Source organism: Macaca nemestrina, chromosome 3 (assembly GCF_043159975.1).
Source record: "Macaca nemestrina isolate mMacNem1 chromosome 3, mMacNem.hap1, whole genome shotgun sequence".
In the NCBI taxonomy this organism is placed as follows: Eukaryota; Metazoa; Chordata; class Mammalia; order Primates; family Cercopithecidae; genus Macaca; species Macaca nemestrina.
This window is the reverse complement of record NC_092127.1, coordinates 69,813,820-69,831,263: the sequence shown is the minus strand read 5'-3', so window position 1 is coordinate 69,831,263 and position 17,444 is coordinate 69,813,820. Positions and strand designations below refer to the sequence as shown.

The 17,444-nt window shown below is 35.9% G+C and overlaps 1 long non-coding RNA gene across 1 annotated transcript in view; it reads left to right on the top strand.

Annotated features, from left to right (window-relative positions):
- The window catches only part of LOC139362336 (uncharacterized), a 71,431-nt gene extending 63,393 nt beyond the window's left edge, over nt 1-8,038 (top strand). Inside the window, exon 3 of the long non-coding RNA XR_011621052.1 lies at nt 7,823-8,038. This is a non-coding gene — a long non-coding RNA (uncharacterized lncRNA). The remainder of the gene's footprint in view (nt 1-7,822) is intronic.
- The last annotated feature ends 9,406 nt before the right edge of the window (nt 8,039-17,444 follow it).

The following is a 17,444-nucleotide window of genomic DNA, read 5'->3' as shown; positions in this document are numbered from 1 at the left end:
TGACCTTTGGTACTGTTTTAATCATATTTTGATATTTAAGGGTGCTAATTTCATAATATTAATTGGGCAGCATTTAATATTTTGCTGATGTCTAGAATGGTTTAAATAACATTGGAATTATCTGTTAAGATTAGATAAAATTCAGCTGTGAAACCATCTGCTACTGGTGATTTATTCAGTTATGAATAAATAATTTTCTAATTTAAACAATTTTCTAATCTATTCTTTGGTAATTAAAGTATTGATGGTTTCTTTTTCTTGAATTAATTTTGATTATTTATATATTGCTGGAAAAATGTCCCTTTACTATAGATTTTCAAATTTGATGCAATCAAATTGCATGTGTTATTGTCTTATAATTATTTTATTCTTTTCTATATTTTTCATTGTCTCCTTTTTGATACCTTCTTTCCAGTCTCCGACATTTTGCTTTCTCTTTTCTTTCCTCTTTTATTGAGACTTACAAAGGGTTTAGTCTATTGATCTTTTCAAATAACTGGCTTTTAAATGTATCTGTTCTTTCTTTTTACATTTCTGTTTTTTGTTTCATTACTTTCAACTTTTACATTTACAACTTCTCTTTTCCTTGTTTCAGTATTTGTTATTTATTTTACATTTTAAATTGAATGTTTGGTGTCTTTAATGTTTATCTTTTTAGAAAATAATGACTTAAGGCTATAAAATTTCCTTTGTGTACAGCTTTCACTGGTTTTACAGTGTGTTCTTTTTATTGCTTTATGTGATTGTTTTCCACTTTAATTTTGATATCCACTTTGATTCAATAATTAACAAAAAGTATGTTTACAAATTTGTAATTAGTTACAATATTTTCACCTTTTTATTATTTATATATTAAATTATTGCATTACAATGAAAATAAAATGACTTGTTAAATCTCTTCTTTAAAAAAAATTTTAAGAGTTTTTTTGTGGTCAAGTATATGTTGAATTTTAGTAAATATTCCATAGATTTGAATAGCTATATACAGATATATATATTCAATTCTCCATTTAAGAGTTATAAGTGATAAAGTTTTCTCTCTCTATATATATTTAAAATATATAAATTTATAAATATTTATATGTTATATGTTATATATCATATATAATATAAATATATATCAATATATCTATTTTAGAGACAGAAATCTAGCTCTGTTGCTCAGGCTGCAGTGCAGTGGCTTTATTTTTAAATTGAGTTTGTTGGTTGTTCTTTTCAATTTCTCTGTGCTTTAAATTTTTTTCTATTAAAGCTGTGTGCTTGATTTGAAAAGAGGTATATTTGTCTGCCATGTCAATGTCAAGCACCCCTCATCTGCTGCACATTTCTCTGCTCCTATTTATAAACAAGATCCCATTTTTTTTTTCCACCAAGGCATTCTACTTCTAATTGTCACCCCACTCACTCCACTAAAATAAATTCTTCAGCATACTTTCACTTGCTTATCTTCTCTGTTTTATTTTCATCAGATGAAAAATTTGGAATGTTTTTATTCCTAAGTCTCCTCTCTACCCCAAACCCACTCTTCCACAGGCTCCTATGTTTTGTTGACATAGTGAAATACTTTTAATTCTAAACTCATCAGGCTTTCATTTCAGTGTTTCTTTTTATTTCAAGAATCCTTATTTAGCACTTAAACTCCACATTCTTAGATTCTCATTATATATTTAGATTTAAATTCATACTTTTTAAATATATAAATATACATAGATATAGTTAGAGAGCTGAAGTGTGTGTGTGTGTGTGTGTGTGTGTGTGTGTGCGCACTGTACTAAAGTGCTCTTCAATTTCTTTGTTCAACTGATCTCCCCAGCCTCTCTATTCCACTGGGTACCTGTATCCTTTGTTCTTCTTACTTCAGGTTGTTATTCTAATGGGTTATTTTTCTTTGTGGACTCATGGGAACCTGGATACAGATTTTGGAGTGCCAGTGGTCCCCTAAGTGAGGGAAAGCAAAGCATCCCCTGCCTAATTCCCTTAGGAATTGTGTAACAGGGAGGCAGAGAGACTCTGTCTAAGCAATGAAAAGAACATTTCTATTCCTCTTTCTACTCACACTTTCCTATCGTCAGAAATAGGGAAGTCTCAGCCCACCAGACATCCCTCCTTGGGCTTTGTGGAGGTCAGGCTCAGAACCCTCACTTAAGATTAAGTTGACCTTAGCTGCCTGGAGTGCACAGAACTCTGAGACTTTTCCCAGCATTCATCAAGCACAAACTTTATTTTGAGGGTATCTAAGTCTGGTTTTCAGACAAATGCCTAACCCATGTTGGGAAAGAACTCCACATTTTCTCCTCTATCAAGACTTTTTGGAACTCAATAATTTATACTCAACAGCTCACCAACACCAATTGCTGCTTGTCTCAACATAGACAAACAAATTCAAGCTAGGAATGAATAGAAAATAAAATACTGAAATTCTATCACTATCTTTCCATAATCCTCTTAGAACCGAATTACAGTTTTTCAATTAATTAATTATATGACTAATTAGAACAACTTTAAAATGAAGGAGTAAGCAGAGATGAAAAAGAGCAGGATCTGGTCATGTGTAATATAATGTGGTGGAAGTTGTTTTTACGGATGCCTAAAATCCTTCAAGTAATCACTACCTTTCCTATGCCTCAGCTCATGTGATGCCAGTCTTGATAAATTGCACTATTAGTTAGAAACACTTCTGTTGCATGTAACAGAAAAATAAATATATATGGCTTATATAAAAATGGAATTTATTTGCTCATCTATTTGGAGCCAAGCAGACTCTGGGAAGAATAGGAACATTGGACTTTGGACAATTAATTACTATTCAATTATGTTATTGGTGACTAGTTTCTGCCTAACTTCTATTTTTTTCTGTGGCAAAACTATTCCATCTCAAGAGTCTAAGATATCTACCCAAAACCTCAGGGATATTGGGTTTCTTGGTCATGCCCAATGGCAAAGAAGTCTTTTCCATTAGCTCAACAAGAAGAGCATGTGAACTTTTCCAGAAGCTCCCAGCACACATCAACCACATTTCATTGGCCCTATGTGGATCAAATACCGTCATGGACAAAAAAACTGTCCTATTCTTTGGCTTGTACAAAAGTGATCAAGATCACATAAAGACACAGATAATGCCCACCAAAACCATGTTTGTCAGGGTCACCAAAGATTTCTCCTTTGACAAATCTAGGAATCAATTCACATTCCTCATTTTACTTGATTTATTAGTAGTATTTGATGCAATTGATCATCCACACCTTCTTGAAAGACTTTGTTCCCTTTGCTTCCATGATGGTACACTCCTGGTTTTTTTCCTACCTCACTAACTGCTTGAGTTTAGGCTCCTTTGCCAGTTCTTCCTCAAGGTCCAATATCTAACAGATGGAGAGGGCTTGAAACAGTTTTTAGACCTCTTCCTTTTTCTGTCTATACTCACTGCCTTCAAAGTCTTAATTTCATGGCTCTAAATATGAATTATACAAACATGTACAATAAACATCATCATCTAGAAGATATCAAATCAATGTCATCTTTCTTATCACTAAATGCAAGAGAAATGTTATTTGATTTACTGCTAACAGAACCCTATCATGTAGATTCTGTTATTAACCCCATTTTACAGGTGAGAGAATGAGACTTAAGACATAATAAATAACTTGGGCAAGATCACACAGCAAGAAAGTGATAGAGCCAAGCCTGGAATCTCAACAGATACATTGCAGAGCTGTTCTTAACCAGCACATGTTACTGTCTCTATGGTGTCAATAACTTCTTGATATGTATCACTTCTGAAAGGCGTTTATATGCTCACAGGTGGTAATCTGAAGTCATTAGGATGTCTTGCTCTCAGGAGCCTATTTCCCTGATGTCAAGGATTTCCTAAAATTTAAAGTTTTCTACTGTTTTAAATGACTTCAGAATTTTCAGTAGCGAATTTTCCTGCTCCTGGGAAAATTTTAAATGCCAAATTACCACTGATTATGTTTTCCTGAAAAAATAAAAATAAATTGCTCAACACACTAAAAAGAAGCAGCTTGAAACACTCTTTAAAAATTATTTCCCTGGCTTTATTTTATTCTCAACCATCTTATTGAAATGATAACTTTGGAAAGTAAAGCATAAAAATAATAAAATAAATACGGTGATAAAAAAATAATGAAATAAAATAACTTTGCTTTCTTGTCCTCCTTTTAAAATCTGTATTTCATCTTCCCCATTCCATTAAAATAATCTCTCAGTTACCAAATTCAATAGACATTTTTCAGTCTTTGTTTTACTCAGTTTTCATCTGGCATTTAACAGTGCTGATCACTCTATTCCTGAACCTATTTTCTCCTTTGACTTCCATGATATTATACTGTTCTGAATTTCCTCCTACTTCCATGACATTTTCTTTAGAATACTACTTACGCAAAGTATGCTTAAGCTTGGTTTTCTTCAGGCTTTTAAGTGCTCTTCTCTCCCCGGATAATGTCATCCATTTAAATTGCCATTTAAAACCAAATCACCCCTGGGAGGCGAGGCAGGCAGATCACGAGGTCGGGAGTTCTAGAGCAGCCTGATCAACATGGTAAAACCCCGTCTCTACTGAAAATACAAAAATTAGCCGGGCACGGGGTATGCGCCTGTAATCCCAGCTACTCAGGAGCCTGAGGCAGGAGGATTGCTTGAACCCAGAAGGCGGAGGTTGCAGTGAGCTGAGATTGCACCACTGTACTGCAGTTTGGACGACAGAGCAAGACTGTCTCAAAATAAAAAAAGAAAGAAAGAAAGAAAACAAAACAAAAACAAAAACAAAAACAAAAAAACCCGAATCACCCTAAATACGTATCTTCAAGAAAAGGTCTTCAGTCCAGCTAAATATGTATCTTTGGCTTGAGGTCTTCAGTTCAGAATGAAGGTAGTCTATAAGTCCTTCAGTCAACATATGCAGAGCTAAGCAGTCTGGCTCCCCTCTCTCCTTATCTGCATTACTGATATGCCGCAATCTCTATCCAAATCCATAAAACTACTTCCTCTGTTTTCTCACTTTCAACAGCCAGTTGGTCAGCAATTGTTATATTGCAAGTCTGCCTTTACAGCATCACCACTGGCCTTGCAATTCAAGCACTGTTCATGTTTAGCCTGAACTGTTATAATAGTTTACTATTGGATGTTTTCTGATTTCAGACTTGTCCTTGCAATCTTTTGGCCATACTGTTACCAGAGTGACCTTTCCAAATTGCAAATCTGACCATATCATTCCCCAGATGAGTTCCTTCAGTGACTCCCTGATGGTCAGAGGGTGATGTTCAAACTCAACAAAATCATTTGTAATATGGTCCCAGTCGGCTTTTACAGCTCAAGTTCTTTCTCTTCTCTTTCTCCTTTTTATTCTCTTTCCCTCTCTTCTTTATTTTCTTTTCTTCTCACACCCTTTTCTTCCTCTTTTTTCACTGATAAACTGTTCATAGTTCTTTGAAGATCATAGGGTTGTTTTATAGGCCTAGAATATCTGAAACACATTTTCCTATCTTGTTTATCCATTGAACTTCTATTTATCCTACCATGACTGGCTCATATGCTATGCTTTGTATGTATAATTTCTCCAAACTGAGTTAATTACCTACTTCCTTTTACTACTTTTGGAACTTGCTTACACTTTATTAAACATAAAGCTATCTAGCTACAACTTATTTGAACTCTTTGGCTCTCATTAGATGGCCAATTCCTTGAGGGTAGTAATTCTGTTCTTGCTTTTTTATTCCTTATCACAATGCTCAGCACATTATGTAAAGTCAATATTTGCTAAGCTGGGCTTAACTGAAAGTGTAAGTTAGAAAATTTCCCTTGAAATATTAATAGTACTTCTAGAAGTGACATTATACATTTTAATATCCCCTTACTATGTACTGTGCAGTCACTTATTTAAGTGCAGCCTTCTATTAAGTCTAAGTAATTTTCACCTAAGTTAACCATATAAGAAGTCACATTTATTATTCCATGGCATTAAGACAGCATTTAGTATGACTAACAAAATACATATTTTATTTTGTGCTAAAATTCTTAAATTTTTGTATGGAAAAGTCACTTCTGTTTTCTCACGGAAATGACAGCAAAGGCAGTGCCATCTGAGGTAGCATTAATAGGTGAATCCAAATACATTTGATTGCATTATTTTGAAGAAATATGTTTCATATTCCTGAGACATCTATTTTTGTAGTTTCAAATTTATAGCATATATAGAGATTATTAAATAATGTTAAGAATTAATTCTGATTGTTATTGGAAATAACTCAGTTAAATTTAGCTTTTTAAAACAGATTTAACAACTGCAGAAAAATGATATTTGCAGTTCTGTTTTTGTAGTTAGAGCATACCAAAAATTAATTGCTGTAGACCTTGTCTCCCAATAGTTCTGTTTTTAATTTCTGTCATCTCCCTCAAACCTTTAAACTTGACAGAAATAGAATGTGGTGAAGATTTTGCTTCCCATGAATAAATAAAATGTTTATTAATGCTAATTTTTAGCCCTTTTAGAGCTTGGTTTATAATGGGAAAGACTTATAAAATGTACTCCTGTGTAACTACTTCTGCCTTTTCTTTAAGTCATAAACTGTTGGTATATATTTTTTATTGTGGTGAAATTCGTGTAATATAAAAATAACCTTTCTAAAGTGAACAATTCAGTGACACTTAGTACATTTACAATGTTACACAACCATCAACTCTCTCTAGTTAGTTCCAAAACGTTTTTATTGTGCTAAAAGGTGACCCTGTACATACTAAGCAATTACTCTCCATCACTCACCCTCTTATTCCCTGGTAATTCAGTTTTCTATAGATTCACCTATTCTGGAAGTTTCATATAAATGGAATCCTACAATATATAGCCTTTTGTGTCTGGCTTGTTTAACTTATAATAAAGTCTTTATATCCACTTTGTAGTATGTATCAATACTTCATTCCTTTTAATGACTGAATAATATTTTGTTGTATGTGTATAGATCACAATTTGTTTATCCATTCACCTGTTGAACATTTGAATTGTGTCCACTTTTTTACTTTTGTGGATAGTGCTGCTATGAACATTCATATACAAGTATGTTTTAAGTACCATTTTCAATGAGCTGGCATGTTTTTGACAAGGATATAAGAGTAAGTTTGCTGACTTTTTGAAAGCTATTTGAAAATGTGACTGAATATTATAGACAATTTTCCTATCTTGGGATGTGTCTAAAGAAACCAAATTTTAAAGCTTTGAGTACTTTTTTTCTCTTGAAACTGACACTTTTGTTTCTTACAAAAAGTGTCAGGACTGACAGTTACAGGAGAATTCAATTCAACTGTTCATATTGGTTGAACCAATCTCTGTGAAAATTAATTTCTATTATATATCAGGTACTGAATTCAGTTGGTAGTATAGAAGCAAATTTCACTTTCAAAAAAGCATATAGATATTGAGAGAGATACTCAAATAATATAAGACAAAAACACATTGGGATGTGGCCATGCCTCAGAGTCTGCCCAGGATGCTACAGAGCAACAAGAGTGAGCACCTCATCCAATCCGGGCAGCTCAGCCAGACTTCCAAGAGGAGGAATCTGAACTCTTTTCAAATATTACAAAGGAAAAGTACAAATTTCCACAATCAATTCTTCTGTCTTACTCCCCAGAGGTAGATAATGTACCCTTCTGGGATATTTTTGTGTACAAAAAAAAAAAAGGCATACATTTGGGTTGAAAAGACACGCAGACAAATATATCAGTAGGTATATAAATTTTAAAGTGGAATCAAACTATTCATATTGTTTTGTAAATGCCTTTTGCACTTAACTATTGTAATTTTATTCCTCAGATACCGATGAGCTGAGCCTGAAAATGTATGAGTTAGTCTGGTGAAGAAAATTGTGAGGATATTTTGTGCAAGCAACAGCAGGGGTAAAAGTGTGGAGATGAGGAAGAGCACTGTATATCCTACACCTCTAAGTAAGTCAGTCCTTTTGGAGAGGGAAGCAGAAACTAGCATCTAAACTTGATAGAGCTGAAAGTGGAAAAGACTGATGATTTTAGATAATCTTTAACTACATTTGAATGATTTTATGATGATCAAACTCTACTTTTTAAGTCTTTTCATTGTCCTTCTTTTCTTCTTATGTGTCCCTTTCAGGTTCTTAGTGAAACCTCATCTAAAACAGATTTTAATTTCCCCCACAAACAACTATTTCACTGTGTTTGTTTACTTATCCAGGCATGGCCCTGAATTGTGTGCAATTTCCCAAAATTTCAGTCTAGTTCAACATTATGTGTGTAATGATGATAGTCTAAGCACTGTGATAAAATGCAGGTGATAAATGGATACATGGAAAAAAATCCATGTCTTAATGTTATAAGATAATAGAGGATCTGTAGATATGGATAGGGAGGTATTGTATAGATAATTTAGAACTATATATCATGACCCTCAGCCCTCAAACTGTTGAGGCCAGGGAAGGCTTCTTGGAATAAATGAATACAAATTATTTAAGACAAGAAGTGTGGGCAAACGTTTCAGGTAAAGTATCAAGCAAAATAAAGATAGCTAGGTTTAGAAAAATACAAGCAGTTTCATCTTTTGGAGCATAATATGGCACATTGTGTTGGAAGATGCAGAGGTGAAGAAGTGGTGATCGTAGTGTGCAGTGTTAAAGAGCTTGAACTTGATAAGAAGCCACTGAAAAATATTTAAAGGTGATAGAAATGGTTGGAGAGTGTGGATTTGAAAAGAGCAAGATTATAGTTAGGAAGACAAGTTAACAGGCCATTACAATACTCTGGCTGAAAGATTATGGGGTCTGAACAATAGCAGTGAATGGGAAAGCATTGGTGAGAAGATAACTGAATTAATAAATGTCTTAAAATTAAAATCAGAACTTAATGCTAAGAAGAAGAAATGCTAAGAGGATAGTAGAAACAATGGATGTAACCTAGATTTGTACTTTTGGTGATGGGGAAAATGCCTGTGTTAAGCATTCAAATCTGTATCCAACGAATGTGTGGTTCAGAGACTTGAGGGCAGGTTAAAACTGGAGAAATAGTCTGGGCAACATGGCAAGACCCCATCTCTACAAAAAAATTTAAAATATAAATAAATTAGCCAGATGTGGTGGTGCATGCCTGTAATCTCACCTACTTGGGAGGCTGCAGTGAGAGAACTGCTTGAGCACAGGAGGTCATGGCTACAGTGAGCTGTGATTGCACCACTGCACTCCAACCTGGATAGTTGAAGCTGTCATACAGAGAGAATCTATGGGATAAAAAGGGTTGATAATAGAAGTATGGAGCAGAAGAGTAGCTAGCTTACAAATGGGAATGTCAAATAATGACCAGAATATTAAAAATCAAACCAAGAGTGAGTGTCATGGAGTGCAATAGGAGGATAGTGAAACACCGCAGAGAAGACCACTTAAAGACCGAAGCCCAAGAGTTATCCTATGAAATTCTCCAGTTGCTGTGAATTCTTAGGTTAATTACAAATAGTCTAATAAATTTATAATTTATAAATTATAAATAGAGAAACTCATGTGATTTTGTGATATTAATATCACAAGTGAGCTAATCCATTCCACTGCCACCTAGACAAAATAGATACTTTCTTTAGTGACACTTTAAACATTATATTACTCATTTAAAATGACGTTCAGTAAACCTATTTAGAATAAACACTAAAACTGGAAATGTCTTAGTTAAAATTTAACTTGTTTATCATGTGCTTGTTGTAAATGATTGTTTAAAAACACTCAGTTAGCTAGAACAATTAATATAGGGAGATACAGCTTATGCCTCTTCAGTTTAGAAACTGCTGGAATAAAAACATTCTTACAGCCAGGTCAGCAATATCCCACACAAAGTTGTTACTTCTTTCTTATGAGGTTATAAACACACTTGATATTTATTTTCCTACTCTCCTCTCCCAAAGTAAAATAATTACAAAAAAACTTTAAAAATTCTCTACACATTCATTATTTTTATCTTGTTTTTATCCCTATAGCTATTAATTGAAATCACTTGAAAAAGAGTTGACTATATAGATTAAAACATAATAATCTCCAGATTAAACGGAAAATGTGTAGGAATATTTTCCTTCAAATTGATACTGAAAAAGAGAGAACTTTCAAGCTTCTTAAACTATCTAAAAAATGTATCTGAAGAAATTCTAGATAATAAGATAAAAGATGGCCATTACCAAGCCATTTTGACAAGGATTTGGAGTCTGAGACAAATGCAACCTTTGACCATATCATACCAATTTTTATTCATGTGAAATATGTATTAATAGCAAAAAGCTTTTAAAAAATGAATAGAGATGCTTCACAGAATAGTAACGAAGAGCCTGAAGGTGTATCCTACCTGATGGTCAGATCTGGTTCACCTGTGCTGAGTTTGTTTACACTATTTGTCCTTTGGGTCATTTTTGGCATTCACTGATGAAATCTCTGTCAGGACAGTAGTTGCTCTGTCCCTCTTACCTCTTTCAGCTTTTACCTCTTGCTGTTATTTCTCCAAAGTGGCATTGAATTATTCAAATTACAGAACAGAGCAATTACTGTCCTCTACCCTCCTGGAGCTATGGTCTTTATATTTAGTTTGGTGTTCCCATAATTCGAAAACAATCTGTAAGAAGGCACATAGTTTTGTTCTCTATAGTTGAATATGTCATCTCTCTATGATACAGCCTCCTTTCTTATTTCCCTAATTAGTAGATTGGCTTCACAGACCCAAGGCGTATTAGGGGCTTCTTTCATACACCCTCTTTTTTATTGGAGATATTTGAATCAGTTCAGTCACATGAATATTTACTGAGCTAGATTCAAAACACTACGTGAGGTACCACAGAAATCCTGAAGTGGGTAAAGCAAAATTATTGACCTTAAATATCTTGCAATTTGTTAAATGACTTTAATACACAGTAAAGTAGGGCCCTAAGATTCATATAAAAATTCACACTAAAAATAAGGGACAGATCATATCTGGTTTAGAAGATAAAGAAAGGGTTAATGGAGTGAGATCACAATGTTTGAGATTTGTCCACTTGAAGGAAAGAGGGTAGGAACAACTGAATTCCTTTACTGGATTATGTCATTTCAAGCTTATAACTTTATAAGTATAAAATTATAATTTTATAATTATAAAAATTATAACTGTGAGGTAGGAATTATGCACATTTAACAGATTATAAAACAGGATTAGAGAAACGAAGTACTTTGCCAACAATTAGACAGCTGATTACTGAGAAATGGAATGCAATACAACATGACCCCTGACTCCAAAGCTCCCAGCCCTTCTCTCCATCATGTTTGCTGCCTTTTAAGTGTCAGGAAGGGAAAGACACCTTAGAAGGATGAAAGCACAGTTTCTATTTGGAGGGGCAATCAGATTTGACTGGAATGTGTAGGCATTGAGGGAAAGTAGTAGGAAATAAGATTGGGAATGTGTGCCAGGCCTGTATATTTTGAAGGATCTTGAATACCAGGGTGTAAATGTTTATTTGGTAGGCAGTGAAGAGCCCTTGATGATTTAGAGCCACAGAGTAAGATGAGACCCTGTGGATAAGAAAGAATAATCTGATAGCAGTGCTCAAGATGGACAAGAGGTCTTTCTTTCTCTCTCCTGTTATGGAGCTTCAGTTAAAAATAATAAGGACGTAAACAAGGTGGAGTAAATGAGGGTCACAGGAAGAAGAATGCAAGAAATACTTTGGAGATAGAATCTACATGACTAGATGTTGACGGAATTTTAGAGGTGAAGGGGAAAGAAAAGCTGAAAACAACTTAGCTATTATGAACATGAACATATGAAGAAATGGAATTCTTATTACCTATAAACCACAGAAGGATCTCATCTGGGGTAGAAAGTTGTTAAACTAGTTTAGGATTATGCTGAATTTATGGTTCAGATAAGTGATTTAGGAAACAACAGCTAAGAAATAGCTGAAAATGTGAGTCTGAAGCTCCAAAATGAGCCCTGGGACAGAGAGGTAGATTTATAGTCATCTGTATGAAAATAATGATCAGAGCTGGGCAGTGAATAAGAAGACCTTTGAGAGAAGAAAGGTACAGAGAAATCTGGGAAATTATGATGAGGAGGAAGTTGATTATGAAGTTTTCTCAAACACTTTGGAAACACTGCATCTGAATTATTAATCTTCATCTAGATCCCGCAAAGGCAAATGTTTTTTTCCATACTCGTGTATGTCAGCCATTTGCTGAAATTACAGACTTCAAAGTATGCATGTTTCATTTGGTACTTCCGCCTAATTATTTAATCATCTTCTGAGCTTCATCTTTTGCTATCTGCTTGAATAATAATTGGTGATGTCAAGCATGAAAATGAACCCCTTTGAGAGTACAACATGTTTTATATATATTTAATACTGAAGTTCATCACAGATGATTAGGCATACGTTTGAGTTTCCATCTACTGATTTAAAAGCATCTTAAATTTGTTTCAGCTTCTTGTTAGATTAAAGGCTTGATCTTTCTTTCTTTTTTTTTTAAACTCACTGACTGTGATGAACAAAGGATGGGGTAGAAATCATATACAAGGGGCATTAGGGAACCATGGTAAAAACATCATGAGAATAATCAGAATACAGTCTAAATAATTTGTTCTCTGTTTCTCCTGTCTTTTCTTTTAATCATGCTATTCTTTGAAATACTATGAATCAGTGATGTGTTTTAAGAAACCCAACCCAAATCTATGAAATATAATTTAGAGGTGCTGATTTATATTTAAAGAGAAATATTTGTTTCATTAATTTATGTAGCATTGCTAGGTTGGGGTATTTAAGCTTTTATTGGCAGATTCTTATTTTCTTGGGAGAGATAGGGTATTGAGGCTTAAAACAACAATAACACAAAATGGCCTCAGTGGAAGGCGTTCTCGTCTGCTGGTGTCTGGCTTTCTGTTTCTGGAGCCTTGCTAACTACATCACAGCTTGGGTCCCCAACCCTGTCTTTTCCTAAGCTTCTCCCACCTTTGGCTTTTGTTTGGCTTACCCACTAGGTTCCTTTAAGCATTGCCTCCTTCATTCCACAATGAATGTCTTTCTGAAGAGTTGCCTATCAGTTTGGCTCTTGTTGGAGTCTACGTTCTCTTTTTATTGAGGACTTCCACAGAATCTGATGTTGACCGACTTTCTTCAGGGCTAGATCTCAGCTATTCTGGCTTCCATACTGGCCCCCATTCAGAATGACCCTACCCAAGTAACTTCACTTCTCTCATTCCAAGTGCAGGGTGGGAAACAACCCCTTCTCATGTGCATAACATGAGATTTGGGTGGGGACACAGATTCAAACTATATCAGTTAGTATGTGCATAACATTTACACATGTGAGTGCTCAGCATGAGTAACTTCTGGGCATACATAGCATCTTAATAAAAGAACAATAAATGTTCAGAGACATGATAAGACAAAGGGTAAAGACTTTGAGTTTCTAGGTGTGGCAAGTTGTGGAAAAGCAATCATATGGGGAAATTAATGGCAGATAAGGGCCAATTTTAGCAAGGTTTGTTACGTAGATCTCACTGGTGCAGTCTTCAGGCTGATAAGGGTGCAGGTTATCTCTAGTGAGTAACTTCTGTCCTCCTTGGAGATAGGGAAGGGGGACATCTTTACAAATTTATGTTGCGCTTTTAGGCAAACAGGGGGAGGGCAGACGGCTTTTTGTAAACTGCTTTTTTTCAGTTGCTTTCAGCTCAGAAGAAGTCTTCTGACAAAGTGGTGTATTTTGCTACTCTTCACAAGCTGTCAGCTGGGACTTGAAAGTTACTGTGAGTTAAGCCTGAATCATAAAATAAAATATGTCTAGAACTGCATGTAAGTTAATGGGAAGATAAAATGTGTTCACATTAATTTTACCTATTTTCAGCTGCTCAAGATTACAACTATTACCTAGACTAGTAATTTTTCTTATTTATCATTTCTGAAAGACTCACCTGGGGTGTTTGGTAATATAATCCAGACCTCCTTCTGGAGACTTGGATTCAGTGGGTTTGGAACCTTGGGACCTTGGATCTTATTTTTTTTAACTGGAACCCCAACTCTTTGCCACTCAAAATATAGACAATGTACCAGCAGCACTGGTGTTATTGGGAGCACGTCAGAAATGTTTTTAGGTATGCCGAGAATGCAAGACTGTTACTGGAAAGGGGTCCTGATCTACACCCCAAGAGAGGCTTCTTGGATCTCGTTCAAGAAATAATTCAGGGCGAGTCTGTAGAGTAAAATGAAAGTGAAGCGGCATCGTTTGTGTGGGGTAAATACTCAAGGTGTGTCTCCTCACTCCAAGGAAATCAAATACGCAGACACACAAGAAGTGGATTTAGTGGCAGAGGTTTAATAGGCAAAAGAAAGAGAAAGGAGAATAGCAAAGTGCACCGGATTTTATAGACTGACTTAAGGAGACAGTGTCTGATTTACATAGGGACCAAAGATTGGTTGGACCAGGTGTGACATTTACATAAAACCCAGGGAAGATGGCTGCTCCACCCTAATCTTCTATTATGCAAATGGAGTATTTGCCTGGCCAGCAGCATGTTGCCTGCTCCTTACTATATGCATGGTTTGGAAGGAAAAGGGAAGATGGAGCCACCATGTTGACCATGCCTAGCCCCCAGGGAGCCTTTTCCCATTGTTTTAGCTGCTGGCATTCACCCCTGTAAGCTTTCAGCTTGCTTATCCATGTTTGCAGCTCAATTTTACAAGCTGCTTTTTGTTAGAAAAGAAATAATTTGGGGGCTGTTTTTTACTAAAAGGGAAATCTTACAGAGGACTTCCTTACCCTTACTATTGGCCTAAATAATTTCTTTTTAACTCCTATATCGAAAGCAAGTTTATTAGGAAGGTAAAGGAATAAAGAATGGCTACTCCATAGACAGAGCAGCCCCAAGGGCTGCTGGTTGCCCATTTTTATAGTTATTTATTGATGATATGCTAAACAAGGGGTTGATTATTCACACTTCCCCTTTTTAGACCATATAGGTAACGTCCTGACATTGCCATGGTATTTGGAAACTGTCATGGCACTGATGGGAGTATAGCAGTGAGGACAACCAGAGGTCACTCTCATGGCCATCTTGGTTTTGGTGGGTTTTGGCTGGCTTCTTTACTGCAACCTGTTTTATCAGCAAGGTCTTTATGACCTGTATCTTGTGCTGACCTCCTATCTTCCCCTGTGACTTAGAATGTGTTAACTATATGGGAATGCAGCACAGTAGATCTCAGCCCTGTTTTACCCAGCCCCTATTCAAAATGGAGTTGCTCTGGTTCAAATGCCTCTAACAAGACCATCAGTACTCTTCACCTGAGACACTTCTTAGGATTTTATTTTCCAGAGCAACCTTGAGAAATGAAGTCATGTTCCCCCTGGGACAAAGAGGTTCATTTCCTTATCTCTCGCTATAAAGTGGTAGGTTCTCCAAGAGCAGTGTTTTTGGTTTGTTTGGTTTTTGGTTTTTGGTTTTTGGTTTTTTTTCTGTAATACAATCTACAGCACAGGCAAGCATCCTCCTAGACCCTCCTTCACATTTTCCCTGCAGGCTTGCGCAGGGGAGCTGATGCACAAACGGCTTGCTGTCCTGTGAGAAAAAAGAAAAAAGGCCTTTATTTCTGACCCAGGAGTACCACGTCCTCCACCAGTATTAGACGAAATAGTTTCAGACAGAATTTATTTTTTTCTTTAAACAAATAAATGAATATATGCATTGAACTTAGAAATAGACAAAGAAATGAGACAAATTCCGTATTTGTGGACATAGGTAATTGTGATGGTTAATACTGAGTGTCAACTTGATTGGATGGAAGGATACAAAGTATTGATCCTGGGTGTGTCTGTGAGGGTGTTGCCAAAGGAGATTAACATTTCAGTCAGTGGGCTGGGAAAGGCAGATCCACCCTTAATCTGGGTGAGCACAATTTAGTCAGTTGCCGGTGCTGGTAGAATATAAGCAGGCAAAAAATGTGAAGAGAGAGACTGGCCTAGCCTCCCAGCCAGACTGCATCTTTCTCCTGTGCTGGATGCTTCCTGCCCTCGAACATCGAACTACAAGTTCTTCAGTTTCGGAACTCAGACTGGCTCTCCTTGCTCCTCAGCGTGCAGATGGCCTATTGTGGGACCTCGTGATCACATGAGTTAATGTTAAATAAACTCACCTTTATACATATATCTAGTCCATTAGTTCTGTCTCTCTAGAGAACCCTGACTAATACAGTAATGTTCCTTACCTCTGCGAGAAAAAGTACCTAAATAATATTAACAATCCGTTATCATCATCCATCATTGTCATCATCAACAATATGTTGTTTTGATAAAATAGTGCATTTTCTTTGTTTTTAATTTTTAAAGGAAAGAGGTCTAATTGTCTCACATTTCTGCAGGCTTTATGGGAAGCATGTTGCTGGCAACTGCTTGGCTTCTAGGGAGGCTTCAGGAAGGTTACAGTCATGACAGAGGGTGAAGGGGGAGCAGGCACATCACAGGTGAAAGCAGGAGCAAGAGAGTGGGAGGGAGGTGTGATACACTTAAATGAACAGATCTCATGAGAACTCACTCACCATCACAAAGGCAGCACCAAGGCATGCAGGATCTGCCCCCATGATCCAAACACCTTCCACCAGGCCCCATCTCCAGCACTGGAGATTACAATTCAACATGAGATTTGCGGGGTGATAAATATCCAAACTATATCACATGTTATATAGCACATAATACCTATTTTCATATATTTCCAATAAGAAAAACTTCTATCATGTGTTGGTATGCTTAAGTATCACCTAATGCTTACTAAGGCTTTGCTTTGATGCTTACCATTATACATGAGGGTCTTGGCTCTACACAGGTACTAATTAAGAATCAATCTGTCTGCTCGGTTTCTTGCCATACAGTTATTTGTCCGATGTTTCCTTCAGCCCATTTTTCAAGCCCGCAGGTAGAATAACAGCATTGTGAACAAATGTGGGCCTTTAATTCTAAGAAAAAGGCTTTGCCTCCACATCCTGGAGGAGGTATTTTGTTTGTTCATTTGCTTGTTTTCATTTTGAAGGTGTCAGGGCTGCAGTTTTCTTCCTTTGAGAAGAAGCTGGTAAAGAAGCAGAAGTTCAGCATGCCATAAAATTAGTTCAAAGGCAAAATGGTCCAAGGCCAGCAAACTGAAAGTAATAAAAAAAATGTAATCTCAGCTTATGGCCTATGAGCATAAGTTAGAAAAGAAAATACATTATGAAAAATGAAATTGCTTTTTTTAAACTTTTAAGTTCAAGGGTACAAGTGCAGGTGTGTTACATAGGTAAACTTGTGTCATGGAGGTTTGTTGTGTAGATTATTTCATCACCCAGGTATTAAGTCTAGTACTCATTAGTTGTTTTTCTTGATCCTCCTCCTCCTTCCACCCTCTGCCCTCCAAAAGGCCCCAGTGTGTACTGTTCCCCTCTATGTGTCCAT